Genomic DNA, 10448 nt, shown 5'->3' with positions numbered 1-10448 from the left:
TGGTACATGAAAGAGTAGCAGAGTGCTATGTCAAGTTTTTGGTTGCTTTCCTTACATCATAGTCAAGAAGGTACATTTGCATTTGTTCTTAATTCTGAAGTTATCGCATGCTCTCTAACTTAAAAATCTCTGGAAAGATTCTCTTACACTACCACCAAAGTAAAGCCTGTTTGACTTCCAAGTACAGGGTAAAGCTCTTGAATATTCTGAATGCGTGATAAATATGGATTTATTTTTCACTTGCTTATGTTAAACTGCTATGTAGCAAAGTTTTAAACCCAAAGAAAACCTTTTAAGTTTCACAAGTTTGTCAGTGGAGAAATAGGGACACAAGTCTTAAAAGCATCAATTATGTTATTTGCTGTATAGGTAGCAATGATGAATAAGTCATTTTTAGTTATGATGTTTTCTTCCCATTTTTACTACGGAAAGCTGTTCTCAGTTTAAGTTCTTTACTAGATATATGTCAAATGTGTAGACCTTGTCCATGAAACATTACCTTTCTAGTTTGGCAGATGGATCTAACTTGAGTAATATTTAAGAGCTGCTACAAAAACTTATTTTTAAAGGAGTGTCACAAGTGTCTTGTATTCACAGGCCTTACTTCTGAAGTACATTGAAGAAGTTTCATCTGTTTGACCTGTGTGTTCTCCCTCTCACTTTTACCAAAGTTTTTCTTTTACTATTTTTCTTTTTGTCCTTATGTTAGCATGCCTGTAAGCTGTGCAGTTATGACCTGACAGTGTGCAGCTATCAGCACCCATTTGTCGCTTCTTACCAATGTTATTCAGGTTGGTTTATTTTCCATGCTGCAGGAAGCAGTTGGTGGCAGCTCTCTGCTGTTAGCAGACTAGATTAAAAAAGCTGCTCTCATGCTGCTAGCCATGGTTTGGTTAAAAGGTGTAGAATTGTCACTGCTGATTTGTATTTAGACAAGGATAAATTTGATGGGTTTCACAAGGTTGAAATAGTGCAATGAGAGATTCTGGTCGTTGGTTGGACATTGAGGAAGATGTTTTGTGAGCTTTAACCAGAACACAGAGCTGAAGTGGTGCATCAGAGCGGCCACACTTCTGTGAGATCATTAAATCTCCCAGCTTCCACAACTTACCAAGGTACAAGCAAGGAAAAGCAAAAATATGGCTACTGAGGAAAGTGAGTGAGAAATAACAATGAGATAGGAAGCATTACCAAAGAGTTGGAGGCAAAGGAAAGCTACTGGCAGAAGCAAAAATAAGATAAGATTGTGATCATTATTAAATACAAAGCAAGCATTGAAAAGCAGATTGAGGTAAGAAATGTACAGTTTTTAGAAAAGGAAAGAAAGTGGTGAAAATTAGACAAGGTTGTTGTTGCATGTTTTTCTGAGCAATTTGCGTGTAAAATTGAATATCATATGAAGTGACAGTTCATGATGGGAGAGAAATTAAAACCCTAGGAAAATTGTTGCTTTTTCTTAGTATATCCTTGTAGAAACTGTTCAGTAGCATAAAACAAAACAGTTATGTAGTACGTGGTTCTAGGCAAAGCTAGACTCAGAATGGTATTAAATCTGTGGCACGAAATGTATCAAAAGGCATGAGGATGAAAGCACCATAGGATGTGTCCCAGTTGACCTGTAAGTCATGCACTTTTACAACTTTGCATTTGGAAAAAGTGATTAAAATTGATTCTTTCCTTTACTTTGCAGGAAGACGTGAAATGACAGATGCATTTAGATTCCTCTAAATGTAGATTAATAGTGAATCTGTGGCATTATGTGCAATACCTTCATAGTGTGTTAATGTAAGAGACTCATATCAGAAAGAGACACAAGTGTAGCACATTCCCTCCATAATACTTCTGCTGTGAAGACACAGATCAAATCAGCAGTGCTGATGGAGCAGGTGTATGAAAAGAGCAACAAAGAGCTATTCCTTAGCATGATTTCTTAATAGTGCACTTTGCAGCTCCTGTGTATCTATACATACACGTGATTGACTTCTACAACCCAGCTTACATTGAGTTTAGCAGTGCCACTGTTGGCTTAAAAAGTTGTCATAGTTTAATCCCAGTGGGCAACTGTACTATGCAGCTGCTTGTTTCCTTCCCCCTTTCTTCCCTCCCTCATGGAATGGAGAGGAGAATCAGGAAAAAAAGTAAAATTCACGGGGTAAGATAAGAGCAGACTAATAATTGTGATAAATTGAAATACAATGGTAATACTAATAATTGTAGTAAAAAGGGTACAGAGAAAACCCAAGAAAAATGAGGCACAGTTGCTCACCACCTGCTGATGAATGCCAACCTCTCCCTGAGCTTCACATGGCACCATTTGGGATGGCTTCCCCCAGTTTATATCCTGGACATGATGTTCTTTGCTTGAAATATTCATTTGACCAGTTCATGTCTGCTGTCTGGGCCATGTTTCCATGCGTGCCTGCTCCTGGCAGAGGGAACAGAGGAGAACTTGGGAAACTGAGGAGACCTTGGTTTAGAGTAAGCACTGCTTCGCAACAAGAGAAACATCAGTGTGTATCAGCATTGTTCTCACACTCAGTCAAAAACAGCACTTCTTAGTACTGGCTAGTAAAAAGAAAATTAATTCTCTCCCAGCTGAAACTGGGACATAAGTGCAACATAAAGTCAAACTGGAGAATTCTTGGATACAAAATAGTGGACAGAGGGATCTTTTTTTCTCCTATTGTGAGCTTGCCATCTCTTACTTATGCTACTGCTTGGTTGGGAGACATTGAGAGTCAAAATTGGCTTTCCAGTTATTCCCTGTTGCCCTTAAATTCAGGTGACTCATAGAGACGTTACCACCTCATAGTCCAGGAAAAGTTTGCTTCAGTCTAAGACAATACTACCTTCTTACTATTGTTGTAGCAAAGAAAGAAGGGAAAAAACCCAAACCATTGTCAGTGATGTTTGTAATCTTAATAGTTTATGCAAAATGACTGACACTTCTATCAGATGGTATGATTAGTCATGTTTCTGCTGCTTGTTTCCTGTACATACTGAACATTTTCTAGTGTAATTCGTATTTAGCAGCCTTTGCTGTTGACAGGAAGCAGTTCAGAATTTATCCCAGTGAGTGTGAACTCTGACTCATTTTTGGTTATATTTGGGTGAGTGCAGACCCAACTGCAGCCCAGCTGGATGCACCCAGGTTAGTAAGGCTGGGGGCCTGCCTTTACTCTGGTGCCAGCCAGCTGCCAAAGCCTCCAGGGTGCGATGGGAAAGATTTGATGCTGCTGGCATTCAAGTTAAGGGGGTTAATGCCAGCGTGGCTGTTTTGTGGGTGAGGTACTGTTCTTTCAGATTCCAGTGTTAGTATAGGTGGGGCGATGCAAACTGGGAATGAGTTACTTCATCCATCACTCTTAGCCTTCGTTTGTTTCAAATTTTTAGTCAAACTAAAAAGGTAATATAAAGTTCCCTTTGTAATTCCCACCCTCCAAAAAAAAAAAAAAAAAAAAAAAATAGTATTTGACCATTCTGCATGGTGGTGGCTCTGCAAGAATGCTGGATCTGGAGTTCAGCTGCAGCTTCTTGGCTGGATTTACTCACTTGCAGCTGTCTATGCAAGCTCTTGCTTTTGAAGGAAGCTGGGTGACTAATGTGAACACTTACCAGTTTAGACTTATTTAAAGGACAAATCAACCTAGTAGCACTGATTTCCGGGGAGGAGGGAAGCACATACTGCACCTGAAGGGACTGTCCATAAAGAGGCTAGGACTGCCTAGCTTCTTTTGCATTTGCAGAGGCAAGCAGTGTCCAGTGGGAGAATTCCCATGGAGCAGCATTTGCACTTCTTTACCAAGACAATTTTTCTCCTTTTTATCAGGATTAATTTGTGCTTGTTTTAGACTTTGTTTAAACAACATGAGGAAATGTTGCTATATAACAATAAGTATTTATATTTTTTTCCTTTCATGCGTGTCAGTGATATTGATGGATGATTCTTGCAGAGTTTTAGCTGTCCTAGGAATAAACTGCAAAATTACTGGTAATTTTTGGAGTAGAGAGCTTATACCAGGGCAGCTGCAACTAGAGTTTGCTCACACAGTGGTGAGGTGTGTTTAAGCAGGGGAAAACTTACAGAGACTGTAGACATATTTTTCCCTAGCCTTGCAGAAATCTAGAGAGGGAGAAGCTAGGTGTGAGGGGCTCGTGAGACAAACGTAAATTAGGTAGTGGATGCCTTCAGTTTTGAAAGATGAGGGGCTTTTTTTGTGCAAAGTATGCACACACAGTTTCTTTATGGCTTTAGAAAGACTGCTGATCTTAACTGCCGCTTGGAAAGCCAAAACCTGGTCTTTGTGTCAAAATTATCGTATTTGGGTGGCTTTCTTGGAGTGTTTTGTTTAGTAACTTGGTGCAAGGTCAAACCGTAGCTATGAAATAACCGCAACAATGTGAAAATACGCTGCTGTAAAAATAAATGAGCCGCTTGTCTAGCCGGTGAGCCACTTGACGCTTTAATTTGTCAGCCAGAGATAATTAAGGAAATGAGTAATCGACAAAACAAGAGCACGTCATTGGTGACGGGGTAACTGGGGTTGTTGAGGGCAGGGCCGGAGCCTGCGCGGGGCGGTGGCGCCAACAAGCTCCAACGAGCCGCTAGATGGCGCCGCCGCCCGGGCTGAGGGGGCTCGGGGGCAGCGGGGCCCGGGAGACCGCGGCTCCGGCTACTGCGGCTCCGGCTACCGCGGCTCGGCTGCGGGCCAGCCCTTCGCTGCTGCAGGCGGAGACACGGGGCTGCAAGTGCGGCTTGGGCCGCGGACGGCGGTCCTGGGTTCACTTCGTGTGTAGGAAAGCCCGTTGTGTGCTCGTCCCGCGGCAGCAGGTCACTGTGGTTACTGAACGTGCAGAGCAGAGGTTATGCGCTTATAAAGGTTTCTTTTCACTGTTACCAAGACTCCTTGCTAGCAGAAGTGTGGCATTCACCTTCAGGAGACAGCTGATGCTGCCAGGGAAAGCTCGGTAGCTTTCCCTTCAAAAAAATTGCATCCCTAGCACAAACCCTCCTGCGGTACCCTCAGCAGAGGTGAGTTCCTGCAGCTGGAATGAGAGCTTGCTCACTCCATGAGTCCTGCTTGAGATAAGTGGATGAAGTATTGCGAGGGAGCTGCCAAATTGCTCCCATTGTTAAAGCTTTTCTCTGGCTCGAGGGCATCGTATTCCAAACATGCCTCCAAACAGCCGTGTCTGTAGCTTGCCTGTTCCCGAGCCGCTAGATTCTCCCATTCAGGTGCTTGTGGTAATGCTGCTTGTGTGGTGAAGCAGTGCTGTAACAACCTAGGCACCCTGCTGTCTCCATCTGGTTGAAAATACCCAGCCTCCAGATTATGTGACACAGAACAGGGTCTGGGAAATGTGGAATCATCAGTTTATTGAGTTGTAGGCTAGTTTTCCAATGCTGTTGATTTAAAAGAATTTTTTTGCCCTGTGGCCAGAAGGTTGCGGTGCAATACATAAGTTGCAGCATGAATACTGTTAATTAAAATGATTATACAAGACTTGGCTTTGATATATCTTAAATTAATTTTCCTACCAGCTAGATGTAATGCAAAAGACATTGTGGGTCTTCCTAGTAAATAAGCTCTGATGTAGGGATCCATTTCCACTTTATAATAAGTATTTTTTTTAATTGCTGAAGCAAACATTTGTCTTAACTCATCTGAATCATTCCCAGGCGCTGCTGTGGAGGACAACTGATACCTTCTTACTGCTGCTTTGCCAATTGCATTTCTCTAGTGTGGGCTGGAATTTCTATGGCCTCGGCCCGAGGGCTTTTGGGGCCCTTTACTAAGTCAGTTGACAGGATCTGCAGAAATCCAGTACTGCAATACCGGTGACATTACCCAGTGACATCACAGCACAGCACTAGGCAGGGGCCAAAGCTTGTAGAGGTAGTCAGCTCATAAGGGGATCAGTTCTCTGGTCTCATTCCCAGCACAGGCACATGGAAAGCTCAGCTGGTACAATGGAGGGGGCAGCATGATGTGTCATGAGAACAATATTCAGCAGCAATATCTTAAGGGGATGTTGCTGTCAAAGATTCTGTCTCATGGGACTAGAGTTAGCGTTCCAAAGTCCTCTTCAGGAGCTGCGAATGCACATTTTTAATGCACTTAACTGGCTGGGACAGCACGTTGGGTTTGAATTTCTAGGGAAACATGTAAGAGTAAAATGTAGGCAGAACCCTAAAACGGTTGTCCCTCTTCTTCATCTGGTGTTTGCACATCATATGAAGCCAGTTAATAAGCTGGGTAGATTTGGGCCTGTTTGCACTGCACAAAGATTTGGCCCCAAAATTATCTGAGCTATTACAAGCATCATTTTACTTGCGTATGAAATATGTTATATCATGTATCCTTCAGTTTCTCTCTTCCTTGGTTTGTGTGTGTACAGTGATCCAATTTCCTTTCATTTTTCTCTGTACTGACTTCACTCCCCTTTTTGTGACTGCACTTTAAGGAGCTTCCATGTGTAAAATGTGAGGCATAGATTAATGTGATAACCATTCACCTAAAGTTTGCTTTTCTTGTTTTGACATTTCTTTGCTTCTGGGAGAGTGGTGTAGCATGAAGATGAGCAGTGGTGAAAAACAGATGGTGAAGCTCAGGGAATACATTGTGAGGAAAAACTATTGGGAAGGTCTCTTCCTCTTTTCTGTGTGTTTATAAACATTCTGAAATGCCTTATGTTTGTTAAAGAAGGAGGTAGAATTTTAATATTTATTGAAGGGAAATTATATCAGATTTTTTTGCTAGCCAAGCTAACTTTCACTTCAAGTGGTAAAAGTGACCATCACTGAGGGTCTGCAGTGTCCCAACAGTACAAACAATAGTAAGATCACAAAGACAAGTGAGTTTTCAGATCAGATACTTGAGAGCACAATTAGCATCATTGAAACGGGTTTCAGACAGCTTTGTTGATGCCATGAGATTTTACTTTGTTCTTAAGCTGAGAGAGAGCCTGTTGCCTTGCTATCCACAATGCAGATGATACCACATTATATTCTCTAGCCCTTGTGATGCCAGAAGATAAAGAAATTAGGTCAAAGAACATCAAGGGTGAATTATCCTGATTTTCTAAGTTTTCTGTAGAGTTTAGTGCACTGCCCTTCTGTCTGTGTAGGATTTTCCATTTTTAAGAGGAAAAATTGGAATTGCATGCATGGATAATGGTCATCTCCAAAATCAATTTGATTTTGATTTTAATGGCTACACTAATGTTTTTGCCCATTGTAACTTAATAGCTATAGTGATCTTCCTTGTAGGGATAACAGACTGACTCATTCTGTATATTCACACAGACATGCAAGCACCTTCAGTCACATGTATATCCAAGGAACTACTACTCAGTTTGGTACAGTGTGTTCACCAGCAGGATCTGCTGCAAGATGGTTTATGTGTAGGAGAGGAATCATGGGTCCTAGACTGTCAGATTTTCCCCCAGGGCATATGTATATGCAGTATAATGTATAAATATACAAGCCTTTCAGTTTTTTTTTTAAAAGACAACCATCATGTCAAGGACAGCAGGGTATTAACACAATAAAATCATATGAACTACCAGTAAAGGACCTCAGTGGGATTGCAAGGAAGCTGGGTTGGCACTTTGGGAACAGAGATGATAAAAGAAAATCCGATGTTCAAAGAGGTGCACTATTCAGGACAGATTAATAAAGCTAAAGGTGATGATAATTCTCTTTTCACAGTATGACAATGAAGGAAAAAGGCATAACGCTAGTGAAATGAACACACTTTGGGTTAAAAATTTATGGGAAGAATGGTGAAATAAAAAAATCTGCTGGTATAATGCTTTGAGTCCTGCTTGCAGATACTCAGCCTTAGATTTACAAACAGGTGGGTTTCTATAATTAAATTTCATCTGTAAAATCTAGGTGGGAAAACAGTATCTAGGACTAGTAGGATCCAGATAGTCTTGTGCCCAGTAATTTGCAGATTTCTTTGCTAGTCGTAATGGGAGTCTGATATTGGTACTACAGACTCCAGCAGCAAAGAAGTCATTGTCAGAATCAAACCAAACTGCTTGGATTGACTGAATACCCATGGAGTTCTTTTAAATCAAAAGGTTGTTAAATAAAACTAAGGTGCTTTATTTTAGGAGACCAATCTTTGTGAGTAGGAATGAACGGATCAAAGGGAACTAATGAGCTCAAGGATTTGTTGTCAGAGGTGTCTTAGAGCTGCTGACATCAGAAGTACAGAACTTGCCTTGACTTTGAATAAAGACAAAATTTTTGTAAGAAAGTGCTGGAGAGACAATTGGAACATGAAACATTGTGTCTGGCGGACCAGATTTTATGGTCCTTTGAGACAATTTATTAGTTTAGATGGTTAAGATAGGGATGAATACAAAAGCCAGATAAAGAAGAGATAATGGGAAGCTTTGCTGACGGGGGGTGGGGGAGGGATTACAGGGCTGGAGACGTGTTTTAAGCATAGCCCTGAGGAGAAGAATTCATACTGAATAGTTCAGTTAATGATCTTGCATAAAAAATAGCAGTGTTTCTAAGGACAGATTACCATGGGCAGTGAGATGGTAACGGGTCACAACCCTTCCCCGTGGACTTTTGCAGTGGTAGGTTATGGTCATAGTACTTCTAGCCAGGGCACGTCTGTGACCGGGCTCTGGAGTGCCAGTGAAACTTGGTACTGACATGAAGTTACAAGGCACCAGCAATATGAAGAGGATGGTGATAACAAGAATTACTCTTACAAACCAAAAGCATAGCATTTGGAGACAGCAAAGGAAGAGTATATAGGACATGGTTCATGATCAGATGTTTACAGGGAGTTATGGGTACAAAGTAACCAGGAAAAAATATCTACAATCCTGATGTCTTAAGGTACCTCAAATGAGGAATTGGCAGAAGGGTAGGAATTACTAACTCCACCGTTCAAGGGGTTAATGTACACTGCTGTGGGTAGTTACACGCTCTCATTTTCACCACAGATAATCTGCACAGTGGAGTGGTGTGGAGGAAAGAGACATCTGAATGACCAGGAGATTTTAAATCATCTAAGAAGGTGAAAAGTGAGAAATGATGAATGTTGCCTATGAACACATCAAGGAGATAGCAGCTGTCAGGAAGAGCAGCTCTTTGGCGTGAAGGACAAAACTGGCCTAAAGAGAAATGGTTGTAATTTCCAAGAGTAAATTTGGGCCAGAATATAATTATTAATCATGGAAGTGGTATCTTCCCAAGAAGAGTGATGGGGGTGAAGACCACGGGTAGGTGTAAGGTGGTGCTCAAGGAATCCTGTTACAGGGTGTTGCATCCTGGGATTGGGTTTTAGGGGTTCTTATTTGTGTTAGTTAGCCGAGTCCTGTGTACCCCTGCGCTTCCCCCGTGTCGTTCCCCCCCCCACAGTTTCTGACCTCATGCTGCCTGCCATTGGGCAGCTCCTGTAACCACTCCCCTGTCCGGCCCCAGGAACCCCATGTCCGCCACCCCATCCCCACAATCCCACTCAGCCCGAGGCTCGGTGTCCGCCTCTGTGGTTCCCTGGTTGGTTGCTGTCTTACGTCATCACCGCGGCACCCGCATGGATTGGGGTGGGTGTCTGCCCTTCCTATCACATCCCCTATATCATCCCGCTCCCTCCCGGGTCCCAGCACCATCTCCCCCACGTGGAGTGGGAAGCGCGGGTCGCTACCCCCCCACTGCAGCTCTCCGCGACAACAAAGCCTTCCTCCTTTCCTTCGTGGGTCATTTGGACATTCCTTCCCTCTTTGCCTCGGACCCTCACGCGGGCGACAGAACCTGGCAGACCCCGACCGGCATGCCAGCAGCAGCGGCACATGGGAGAGAAGCGGCAGACCCGGAAGTCCAGGCGGGGGTGGCACCAAAGGGCGCCGGAGCTGCCCCGGACCTGGGAGAAAGAGCGTGACGCCGCACAGGGGAGTTCCCTTTCAGTTCTCTGATCCAGTACCCTGTTACCAGCATGTTTTTTCAGGGTTTGCATTTTGTGAGGAAGCATCCAAAGTAGCAGGACAATAATGTATTGATGCAGCAGTGCCATACAAGACCAGCAGGTCCAGAGATGTGATACTTCTTCTTTGCTCTGCTCTTGTGAGAGCCCACCTGGAGTACAGACTCTCGCTCTGGGGTCCTCAGCACAGGAATGTCATGGATCTTTTGGAATAGGTCCAGAGGAGGACTACAGAGATGATCAGAGGGCTGGAGCACCTCTCCTATGATGACAGGCAGGGAGAGCTGTGGTTTTTCAGCCTGGAGAAGAGAAGGCTCTGGGGAGCCTTGGAGGAGGTTTCCAGTACCTAAAAGGGACCAACAAGAGAACTGGAGAGAGAATTTTTACAGGGATATGTAGCAATGGGACACAGGGGAATGGCTTTAATCTGAGAATAATTTTGATTAGATATGAGAAGGAAATTCTTTGCTGCAAGATACTGGAACAGGCTGTCCG

Source organism: Vidua chalybeata, chromosome 1, assembly GCF_026979565.1.
Source record: "Vidua chalybeata isolate OUT-0048 chromosome 1, bVidCha1 merged haplotype, whole genome shotgun sequence".
Taxonomy (NCBI): Eukaryota; Metazoa; Chordata; class Aves; order Passeriformes; family Viduidae; genus Vidua; species Vidua chalybeata.
The sequence above is the reverse complement of the archived record's forward strand: the minus strand, read 5'-3'. Positions refer to the sequence as shown.